Consider the following 11,514-nt stretch of genomic DNA (forward strand, 5'->3'; position numbering starts at 1 on the left):
ATCAATCAACTAATTAGTTATTTAATGTAGGATAATTAACTAGATTAATTAGTTAAAAGATTCTCTTCTCATTAGATTAACTAGGGTTTTGAAAAATGTTTAACTCATCTTAGGATTAGCTTAAAGTAGACATAATTAGTCCAATTAGGTTTCATAATTAATTTAATTAAACCTTAGGTTTAGTTTAATCCTCCTATACTAGATTAGGTAGATTAGAAAAAATGCATTCATTTAATTAGCCCATTTAACTTTTCTAATTTAATTAGGCCCCATTTAATTTAAAAATATTTTTACCAATTAGATTAAGTAGGATTGCAATAATTTATTTCACAAATTACCAAGGATTAGGATTAGCCATTTTAACTGATTCAATTTAGGATTTCATAAATTCATTAATCATCCATCTAGGTTAGGCTCAATTAATCGAATTAGTTTAATTAGGGTTTCATAAGTTGCTAAACTAATCCTAGGTTTAGGCTTATTTCATTAGCTTAATCTAAGACTCATAATACATTAATTAAATCATTTAGGCTTATTTAATTAGTGTAATCATTTCATTATTTGCATCATAACCTAGCTAGCATAATTTAGACATTTGGTTTAGGGTTTTCACATGTCATGCTTAGATACCTAGTTTAGGGTTTTCAGTGACCTAGATTTAGGACTAGTTAGTAGGGTACAAACAAACTTTGGTCAAACAAAAAGAGACCGGCCTTCGGGTCGGGCAGACTGGGTGCCTAACACCTTCCCAGTCCGTCACTTGACACTTGCCCAAAATCTTGGTGCAAATCAGCCTTATCCATCAGAGTCATTAGTCTCTCTCCCTTGATTGGGGGAGACATTTATGGGTCCTAGACCCTTTTCTAGGTGGCGACTCCCTTTTACCCATAACGTGTATCCCCCCTTGGCATTTGACGACCAGGGGATACTATCTCATCTCATTAGGGTTGAACCCTAGAGCGTGTGTACACGCGCTACGTGCAGTATCGCGATCCCGCGACGGGGGCGGAGGTCCGTGGTTCCTACACTAGTACCAAGTTCGTTGCTCACCAACTGCACTATCCCCTTATATTCTGTGTTCATTGCTAATTCTTGTGTTCTCATTATATTTTACATCGTTTTTAAAGCTGCATTTTTACAACCACAAGTTAAAAACCCAAAAACAAAGGAATCAAGGCTTGAGTGGAGTTGTATGATGATCCATCCTTCGAGAGAAGCTAGAACTAGATTTTGTTTTTTGTTTTTTTGTTTTTGTTTGTTTTACGAATCAAAACAAATGAAACAACTTCGAGAATCGACCAAACTAGGCATTTATAAGGACAATGGCAGTTGTTGGATCGATCTAGACTACCAACCAAGTCAATCTTGTCAATTAATGGCATAAAAAATGCATATCCAGAGAAAGATGGAACTGTAATTCGTAGTAGCCTAGGGGCTATATGAGAACGTTCAAATGAAACAAAGGAAATGAACTTTGAACAAAGTTTCAACGTCGGGATGCGGAGATGGAACTTCCATCATGGCCACTGTTAGTTAAAACGGGAATGGTAAAAAAATAGAAACGTATGGTATAGATTTTAAACAGATAAAAATGATGAATGGTACGATTAAAAAAACAAGGAACGGTAAACGGACAAAAATGAACGGTACGAGTATTAAACGTGTAGTTTTAAAAAAAACGAAACCAAAAAAACGGTAGTATACTCATGCAATTTGAGAGATTATTACTTGTATATATGCATCTAATATTCCAAAAGCTCTAGGAGTCCCAAGATAAAATAGCCCAATGGGCTACAAGAAAATGAGATGTTGCTAGCTTTAGCTTCTCCTTACTCAATGGGCTATAAGAAGATGAGATTTTTTTCCTATAGATAGTATGGAAGTTAAAAACAAGAAACCAAGTACCATATTGTCTTCACTCTTCACTTTTACTAATAGGTTTTTTTTTTCTTTTAAATTAATTAATTTTTTGAATAAAATTCCTATTTTACCCTTAAAAAACGGATTCTTTTGCCGTTTCCGTTTTTTTCCGGACTGTATAATAGCATACGGGAAAACGCATTTTAAACGGAAAAAAAAGGGGAACGCGTTTAAAATGCGTTTTAACTAACAGTGATCATGACTGGGCACCGGGGTCGATTATTTTATTCGTGGTGAAATGAGGATTTCAAATAGTATTAAAATGGCCCTCGGATTTAAAGGAATCAGAATAGGTCTAGTTTATAAATGTGTCAGGTTGATCAATTGAGGTGGTTACACCATATATTACTTGTTTATAAACGTGTCGGAGTGACTCAAGTTGAATCATAAAAGTATCGGACACAATCAGACTTATCGGTATGAGCCTGAAATTGACACCCCTGGTTTGAACGGCTTTGACAAAATTGTGGTCGAATGCCATGATAAGTCGATAAGTCTAGCTACTACCTCTTACTCTTCTTTTCGAATAATTTGTAGACTATAAAACAAATTAAACCAAGCAAACATATATAATAATTAAAAAAAAAAGAAGAAGAACAAGAAGAAGAGAAAGAAAGAAAGAAGAAGAAAAAGAAGAGAAAGAAAGAAGAAGAAAAGAAAAGCAACCAACCAGATAAACAACATAAACAAAATTGGACCAAATTATTGGTGGAAAATCAGGTTTTGATTTGCTTAGTGATTGGAGTAAAAAAAAAAACTTGATCAAGTGTCATATAGACTTGATCGATACTAAAACACAATCAGACTCGCAATAAACTCTAATGAAAGTTATAAGAACGGTCTCATAAATAACTGGAAAGATGGGTGAATTACACGGATTTGGCTTTTTTACAATTAATTGGACATCTAATTTGCGTAGTTGATGAGCCGTAAATTCGAATGTCCTGAGTTCGACTCTCACTAGGCACACATTGGGCCACTCACACGGAGGTGTTTAGTGCTCTTCATTGCTTTTAGTGAAAATTGAATGGTTCTCATTCAACCCCGATATGATTCGGGCCATGCAATTGTGAGGTCAATATGGACCCACGAGACTAGTCAAGTTGAAGGCCTGGATACCTATCGTTAACAAAAAAAAAAAAAAAAAGTTAGGAGGACCCGCATTTCAATACATGGACATGGTATCCCTACGTCCTTCAACCCTTGGATAATTAATTGGATGCCCAATTAATTGAGGATGCTTCTTTTCTAATTTATACATGTTTAATTGGGGGCCTTTATATAATTTAAAATTCCAACGAGTACCCCACTAGTCTATTTTCCCAAGAAACGTTGATGGTGCAATTTATTTTTTTTGAAAATAAATGTTGATGGTGCACATTACCTAATTCTGTAGTTTCAGCTCCCTCTAATAATGGGGATGAGGGATCATAAAGAGAGTTATGACATCTGGTTGGCTGTACTTGGCTCAATCTAAATGGGTTGCATAAGGGGTGTTTGGTTCGGTAAATCAAATGGTGTATATATCGGATATGAATGTCAATCTTTTGATAGATATTCTTCTGAATTATGTTTCTTTCTGAAAAATCGTTTGGTTGTTTTGAGGTAGGGGTGTCAATCGGTTGGTCTGGTTTGGTTTCGGTCCGAGTTGAGTCGGTTTCAGTGTGGGAAAGCTAAAACTGAAACCTAACCAATAAGGAAATTCTAGTTTCGGTTTCGTTTTGTCTTCGGTTTCTTAAATCGATTTGTAACCGGTTGGTTTTAGTTATTGGTCCAGTTTGGATTCGACTTTCCATACAAATGTATACAAAACTATGCAAATTTTGATTTTTTTAATGAATTTTGGAGTGTTTCGGTTTCTTACCGGTTTGGTTTCAGTTTCAGTCCGGGTTTTGATCCTGTTTCGGATTCATCCGGTTTTTGGTGCGGTTCGGTTTGGTTTTGGGGTTGCAATACTCCAAATCGAATCGAACCAATAAGGCTTCGGTTCAGTTCGGTCCGTGTTGTTATCGGTTTGGTCCGATCGATTTTACCGGTTCGGTTTAGGAATTGACACCCCTACCTTGAGGCTAGTACATGTTTCTCGTGGGTTGAACATTGGCTTCCGTAGATAACTTATTTCTGTTTTCTCCTTTTATATTTAGTGGTAAAAATATTGCTCAAATCTGAGTTTAAGTGTTGAGGTAAACTCAGATTTGGAACACATCCTTTGTAATATGGTCATTTATGGGAAGTAGGATGCTCACTTATGAGGGTCAATCTAGTGGAACCAAACAGCTCCAAAAATTAAGAATTATCATTCTAAAGAATGTCATCCCAAAGATTTACCGAACCAAACACCCCATAAATCTTTTTATAGATAAAAATCGTGAGATTCTTAACAATTGGTATCATCAAAATAGTCTGGAATCCAGAGTCTGTAGTCTGGACCATACAAATACAATTCCACTTATGGTGTACGAATTCTTGTATATTGATGCAAGCCTCCGATAGAATGGTGATCTTATTCATCAGTAAGTGAGCCGTGGGGATTGCAAGTGGGCAGGAGGATGTAGCACCCACTCGAATTTTTTATTTGAGGATAATTTTATATTTTCAGATATTAGGGTTTTTCGCTAAATATTTATAACGATGTTTACTTTCTTTGTAAGCATTTATAAGAGGTGTGAGGACGAACACTGTAACCTTATTCTCCATTGATAGTACTGTAGAATCTCATCTCACCAAGAACATAGACAATTTTGTCAAAACTTGTAAATCTATATGCATTATTAATTATTGTTTTTTCTATTAAATTCTGCATCATTTTTAGATTGTTTTTCTATAACTACAAGTGAATAAAAATAAAAAATAAAAATAAAATAAGGCTGGAGTGGAGTTGCCTGATGATCCATCCCTCAAGGGATAAACGAGAGACCTTGGACCCATCCAATTTTAATTTTCTTTTTTGTTTTTCCTAAGGAATAAAAAAAAAAAAATGAAATAACTTCGTGAATTGATCAAACTAAGCATTTAGAAGGACAATGGACAATTGTTGGATTAATTTAGACTGCTAACCAAGTAAATTTTGGTAATTAATGACAGAAGAAAAGCATATTCAAAGAAAGATGGAACTGTGCTTCATAGTAGACTAGGGCTGTACGAGAACGTTGAAATGAAACAGAGGAAATTAACTTTGAAGAAAGTTTCAAAATCGAGAAAAAAAAAAAAACCATTGACACAATCGAATCGAAGAGAACAAAATTCCAACGAGTACCCCATTAGCGTATTTCCCCAATAAAAGTTGATGGTGGATGATACCTAATTCTGTTTACTTAGCTGCCTCTAATAATGAGGGATCATAAAGATAGTAATTCTGTTACTTCAGCTGCCTCTAATAATGAGGGATCATAAAGATAGTTATGACATGAGGTTGGCTGTACTTGACTCAATCAAAATGGGTTGCCAAGACATTTTTATCTATAAAAGTGGTGAGATTCTTGACAATTGGTATCAGAAAAAAGTCTGGAGTTCGGGCCATACAAATACAATGCCAATGTTGGTGTATGATGTTTTATATTTCATTACAGTTTAATTTAGGGAGTATTAGTATAGGTCTCTAAAAGAACAGTGGTCTCGTTTATCGGTAAGTAGGTTGTGGAGTTTATAAGAGGGACAGGAGGGTGCAACTCCTGCTCAAATTTTTATTTGAAAACAATTTTTTACTTTTTGGTATTAGAGTTCTTCGCTGTATATTTGTAGCAATGTTTACTTTCTCTATAAGCAATTCTGAGAGGTGTGAGGACGAGCACTATTACTTAAGGGTGTCAACAGATCGGTTTGGCCTGATTTCGGTCCGAGTTGAATTAGTTTCGGTGTGAGAATGGTGAAACCAAACCGAATCAATAAGGAAATTCCAATTTCGGTTTGACCTTGATTTTTTGTATCAATTTGTAATCAGGTTGATTTCGATTTTTTGTCCAGCTTGAGTTTGATTTTCCATACAAAACTATGCAAAAACTTGATTTTTTTAATGAATATTAGATTTTTTTGTTTCTTACCGATTTATTTTGGTTTCGGTTCGAGTTTTGAGTCGGTTCTAGTTTGGTTTCGGGTTCATTTGGTTTCCAATGCAGTTCGCTTTGTTAGTGGGTTTACAATCTCCCAAATTGAAACTAGCCCAATAAGCCTTCGATTCAGTTTGGTTTGGGTTTAATCCGCTCAATCTGCGGCGGTTTTATCGGTTTAGTCTAGGTATTAATACCCCTACTATAACCTTATTCTCAGAAAGCAGTGAAAAGCACTAGACACCCCCATGTGAGTGGCCCAAAGTATGCCTAGTGGGAGTTGAACTTAGGATGTTCAAGTTTTCAGTTCATACCATGTTCGTTGCTCACCAACTGCGCTACCCCCTTGGGTTCTGTGTGCATTGCTAATTATTATTTTCTCATTATATTTTGCATCGTTTTTGGGGTTGTATTTCTACAGCCACAAGTTAAAAACCAAAAGAAGGAATCAAGTCTTGAGTGGAGTTGTACAATGATCCATCATTTGAGAGAACCCGGACCAATCTAGTTTTGAATTTTTTTTAGGAATCAAAACAAATGAAATAACTTCGAGAATCGACCATGTAAGAATATTCTTTATTATTGTCCCATATACCAATTAAGAAATTGACCGATACCAATTTCTTAGAATTTGATTCCAAATAGGAAACCCACTCTTAGTTTAATTCGGGAGAAAAGTCTTACCCTATTTAGCATACCTTGGTGGAGGGTGCACAAACTCTATTAAATATGACTCTAGGTCCTCCTTCTATCTTAATATTACTTTCATTATTGGACTCATCATCAAGAGAGCATTAAGGGAGCTAGTGCGAGAAATCTAGAGGATCCATTATGTTCGTGCTTGAGGTTGTAGAAATAAAGATACGTGAATGATATAATGACAATCAATTCTTCATAATCGATAATGAATGATATGTATCATTGATTTATTATTGTTTAATTTATAATTCTATGAATATATAACAAGATTATATAATTATACATAAGAGAAATTATGACCTTCAAACTAAACTAAAGGATTTAAAAGACAATGGATAGTTGTTCGAAGGATCTAGACTACTAACCAAGCCAATCTTGTCAATTAATGACGGAAGAAAAGCATGTCTAGAGAATGATGGAATTGTGCCTCTTAGTAGCCTAGGGGCTGTATGAGGACGTTGAAATGAAATAGAGGAAATGAAATTTGAGAAAAAAAAAAGTGAGATAACCACAAGGGAAAGGAATCACAGCGTGAGTGGAGTTGTCTGATGATCCATCGCTTGAGAGAACCCGGACCCATTTAGTTTTGAATTTTTTTTGTTTTTATTATAGGAATCAAAACAAATAAAATAACTTCGAGAATCAACGAAACTAAGCATGCATTTATAAGGACAATGGACAGTTGTTGGATTGATCTAGACTACTAACTAAGTCAATCTTTGTCAATTAATGACATAAAAAATGCATATCGAGAGAAAGGTGGAACTGTAACTCATAATAGCCTAGAGGCGATATGAGAACGTTCAAATGAAACAAACGAAATGAACTTTGAAGAAAGTTTTCAACGTTGGGATGCAGAGATGGAACTTCCATCATGACCGGGGGCACCGGGGTCGATTATTTTATTGGTGGTAAAATGAGGATTTCATATAGTATTAAAAAGAGACGTCAGGCTTAAAGGAGTTGGTACCTAGTTAACAATTCGGCCGAATAATTTGTGAATTATTCTGCCGAATCGAATTTTTACGAATTACATTAAAAATTCTGATCGAATCCAAATTAAAAATAAAATTCGGTAAAAAATGCGCTTTTTACTAATTTGAATTTAAAATGCAAATAATTCGGGCCGAATCGAATTAAACTGAATTATTCGGTCTACTTAAACAGTAATAAAAAAAAAAAAAAAGTCATATATGAAACCCACGGTACCCAACACCGAAATAGTTTTTTTTTTTCCATCTTCTTCTCCCCCAAATTTTCGCCTCCTTCTTCCCATATTTTTTCTCCACCTAATTCTTCTGTAACAATCGTACGAATCTACTCTTTGTTTCATTTCTTTCTCATAACTTCATCAGTTCATCCTAAGATAGGGGAGATATCAAGCCTTGATAGATAATTTGAGGTTCCGGGGGACCAGGACAGATTCATATTGCCGTATCAATCAATCTTCTTTTATATTGTTGCTTTAATTTTGAAAAATTAGTGCGTCTTAGTACAATATGGGTCTTGTGAACCCAAGCAAAAGGATAGTGAAAATTTTTTGTGGTCAATTTATTTATTTGTTTTATTGTAGGTGTAATCTTGCTTTCACTGTTTTGGGGCCTAATCTATTTCATGAGTAGAAATTGGATTACAATAACCATTGCTTCCATCGCTCAATGATAATTTTTTCATAGTTTTTTTACTTTATTGTATAAAGTAATTTGCTATTTCTAAGTATACAAATCAAGTTAATAACTTGATAAATAAAAAAATATAAAATAAACTATAAAAATAATATTCAAATTTTTTGCCCGACTTTTATTTTTTTAATCGAATAATTCTTGAATCCGAATCCGACTCCAATTTTTATTTTGTCGGCTTTTTTGATCGCTTTTTTGACAGAATCCTTAAATTAATCAATCGAATTATTTCGAATAATTCTCCGCCCGAATAATTCCCGAATCCGAATTTGCTAACTAGGGTTGGTACATATTGAATTTATAAATGTGTTAGGCTGATTGGTTTAGGTGGCTACACTATATATTACTTGTTTATAAACGTATTGGACTGATTCAAGTCGAATCATAAACGTATCAGACACAATCGGATTTATTGGTGCGAGCCTGAAATTGACACCCCTAATTTGAATGGCTTTAACAAAATTGTGGTCGAATGCCCACGATAAGTCGAGAATTCCAACTACCGCCACTTACTCTTCTTTTCGAATAATTTGTAAACTATAAAACCAATCAAACCAAGCAAACATATATGGGTGAGTGGTAGCAGTACGTACGTATTGCAATCTTATTTTCACTTTCTTTTAATATAAACCGTCCATTTAATAAGAATTAATCTAAACCATCAATTAATTTTCTATATTGTAACCGGTTCCCAATTTATAGGGTGGACATATCATAGTCATTCTTATCTTTCTTTAATCTACTGTGATGGTCACAACAAGGGTGAGTGACAGCCTCACTTGATACGTAATCGTTCCAACTTTTTCCCTTCCAAATAATCAAGGAGAGTAGGATAATGACAGTTGATCTCTCTCTGTCTCTCTCAATTGCTTTCTTTCTAGACAGTCCGTCTTCCTCTCGCTAATTTTTCTCTCTTTCTATTTTTTCTCCCCAATGACTATATCTATTACATTGCAAGCTCATTAAATCTGATTCCATTGGCGATCAATTCAGTGCTTCTCATGACCATATCTACTTGAAACTTCATGCTTCTTTGCATCAATATACCATATAAACCAGAAAATCAGAAGAAAAATTAGAAAAGAAACAGAACAGCAGAAGAAAATCAGAAGAAAAATTCAGCAAGAGACTAGAGAGTAATTGAAAAAGAATGCAATATGAATAAAGAGAAACCCTAAGTCGTCAAAGGATATAGAATGGCGGAATAAGGGTTCACTTAAGATACAGATTGAAGAGGATATATCAAGTTTAAGTTTGTTTGAGAGAGGATCTGAAGATTCATAATATTACAATCTCTTGACTACGAGAACAGAACTTCCTCTTTCGATATCAAAAGTTTTCAAGGACAATTAGAAACAGAAATCTATATATGAGATGAGAGAAAAAGAGGTTTGGTCGAAATATATGAGGGGCGCAGATTCACACAGAGAGGAGAGCGTTAGAGAGAGAGTGGAGAAGGAAAAGAATTAGGGATGACTTGTTGTCACCGTCACAATTGGTGTTCGTTAAAATGAGAGAGAAGGGTTTCAACAATTCAGATTATATGTGGTTAAATCCACGGCCATCTATGAAGTACGTTTTAAGAACATTGTTTTTATATACCTACTGCAACTTTTTTGCCAACATAAAAAAAAAAAAAAAAAAACATCCAGATACGATACTAAAACACAATCAGATTCACAATAAACTCCAATGAAAGATATAAGAATGGTCTCATAATTAACCAGAAAGATGGGTGAATTACATGGATTTGGTTTTTTTACGATTAATTGGACATCTAATTTACGCAGTTGGTGAGCAACGAACTTGGTACGAGCCGTAAATTCGAATGTCCTCAGTTCGACTCCCACTAGGTACACCTTAGGCCACTCACACGGGGGTGTTTAGTACTTTTCATTGCTTTCAATGAAAATTGAATGGTTCTCATTCAACCCCGGTATAATCTGGGCCATGCGATTGTGGGGTCAATATGGACCTATGGGACTAGTCAGGCTAAAGACTTGGATAGCCATCATTAGCAAAAATTATATATATATATATATATATATAAAAGACCTACATCTCAATACATGGACATGATATCCCAAGGTCCTTCAGCCCTTAAATAATTAATTGGATGTCCAAGTAATTGAGGATGTTGCTTTTCTAATTTATATATGTTTTTTTTGCATGGAGAATCAGAATCGTACGTGGAAAGAGAGTGGTTGTGCCATAATTGGTTGTGGGATGTGAGTGGATAAAAATCCTCTTGCATACTCATCTCATGCAATTCATGTTATTCTATGTGCAGAATTTGACACGTGTTTAATTTTTAGTGAACGGTCTAGATGAGTTCTTGGTTGATTCTTCACCAAAACCTAATTTGAATTGGGTCTCTCAAGGAAACCTAAAATTCACGATACTCTCTCACCCCTCTCTCTGTCTCTCAAACACCTCTCTCTGTCTCTCACACCCCTCGCTGCTAAACGAAGGAGAGGCTCTGGTTTGGGCTTTCATCCAAGCTCGGTAGAACAGAAGGTTGTTTGCGTACGACTGAGAAGCTCTCGGTGGAAGCTCCTTCTACCTGATTTTCTAGCTCTGATCATCTAAACGGGGAGGTTCTGCTTTGTGCTCTCACGGTGGGTTTAAACGCAAATGCAAGATAAGATTAATGGCCACCAAATCTAAACCTACTACTAGATAAAGTTCACATTTTATGGAATCTAACAGTTTTGAATATCAAGATGGAACGTATGCAACCTTTGGAGAAAAGCTGAGATGGTAAAAAGAGAAATGGTAATGATGGTGTGCATTGGGAAGTAAAGATTAAAAGTGAGATGATTGGTCAATAGCTGACAGGATTAAAAGAGAGAATACACTTGAGATTTGAACATAGATGGGTCACCACTACCACCACCACCCCAAATTTCCAAATCATTCTATAGAAACTCAATCATTAATGGCTGGTTTCAACCAATTCTGCAAAACCTTTCATTCCATGCCCAGAAAGGCCCCCTCAAAAATTCTCCATTCTCAAGTTTGTTTTACAGATTAATGGTCCTACCTTGACCTTCATTCAAATCGTCAATCTATCTCTCCCTTGTTCTCTTTGTTGTCATTTCTTTTCTTTTTCTTCTTTTTTTTTTTCCTTTCTCTACTTCTATTCACAGAACTTTAAACAGGGAAAG

Source organism: Macadamia integrifolia, chromosome 12 (genome assembly GCF_013358625.1).
Source record: "Macadamia integrifolia cultivar HAES 741 chromosome 12, SCU_Mint_v3, whole genome shotgun sequence".
Classification (NCBI taxonomy): Eukaryota; Viridiplantae; Streptophyta; class Magnoliopsida; order Proteales; family Proteaceae; genus Macadamia; species Macadamia integrifolia.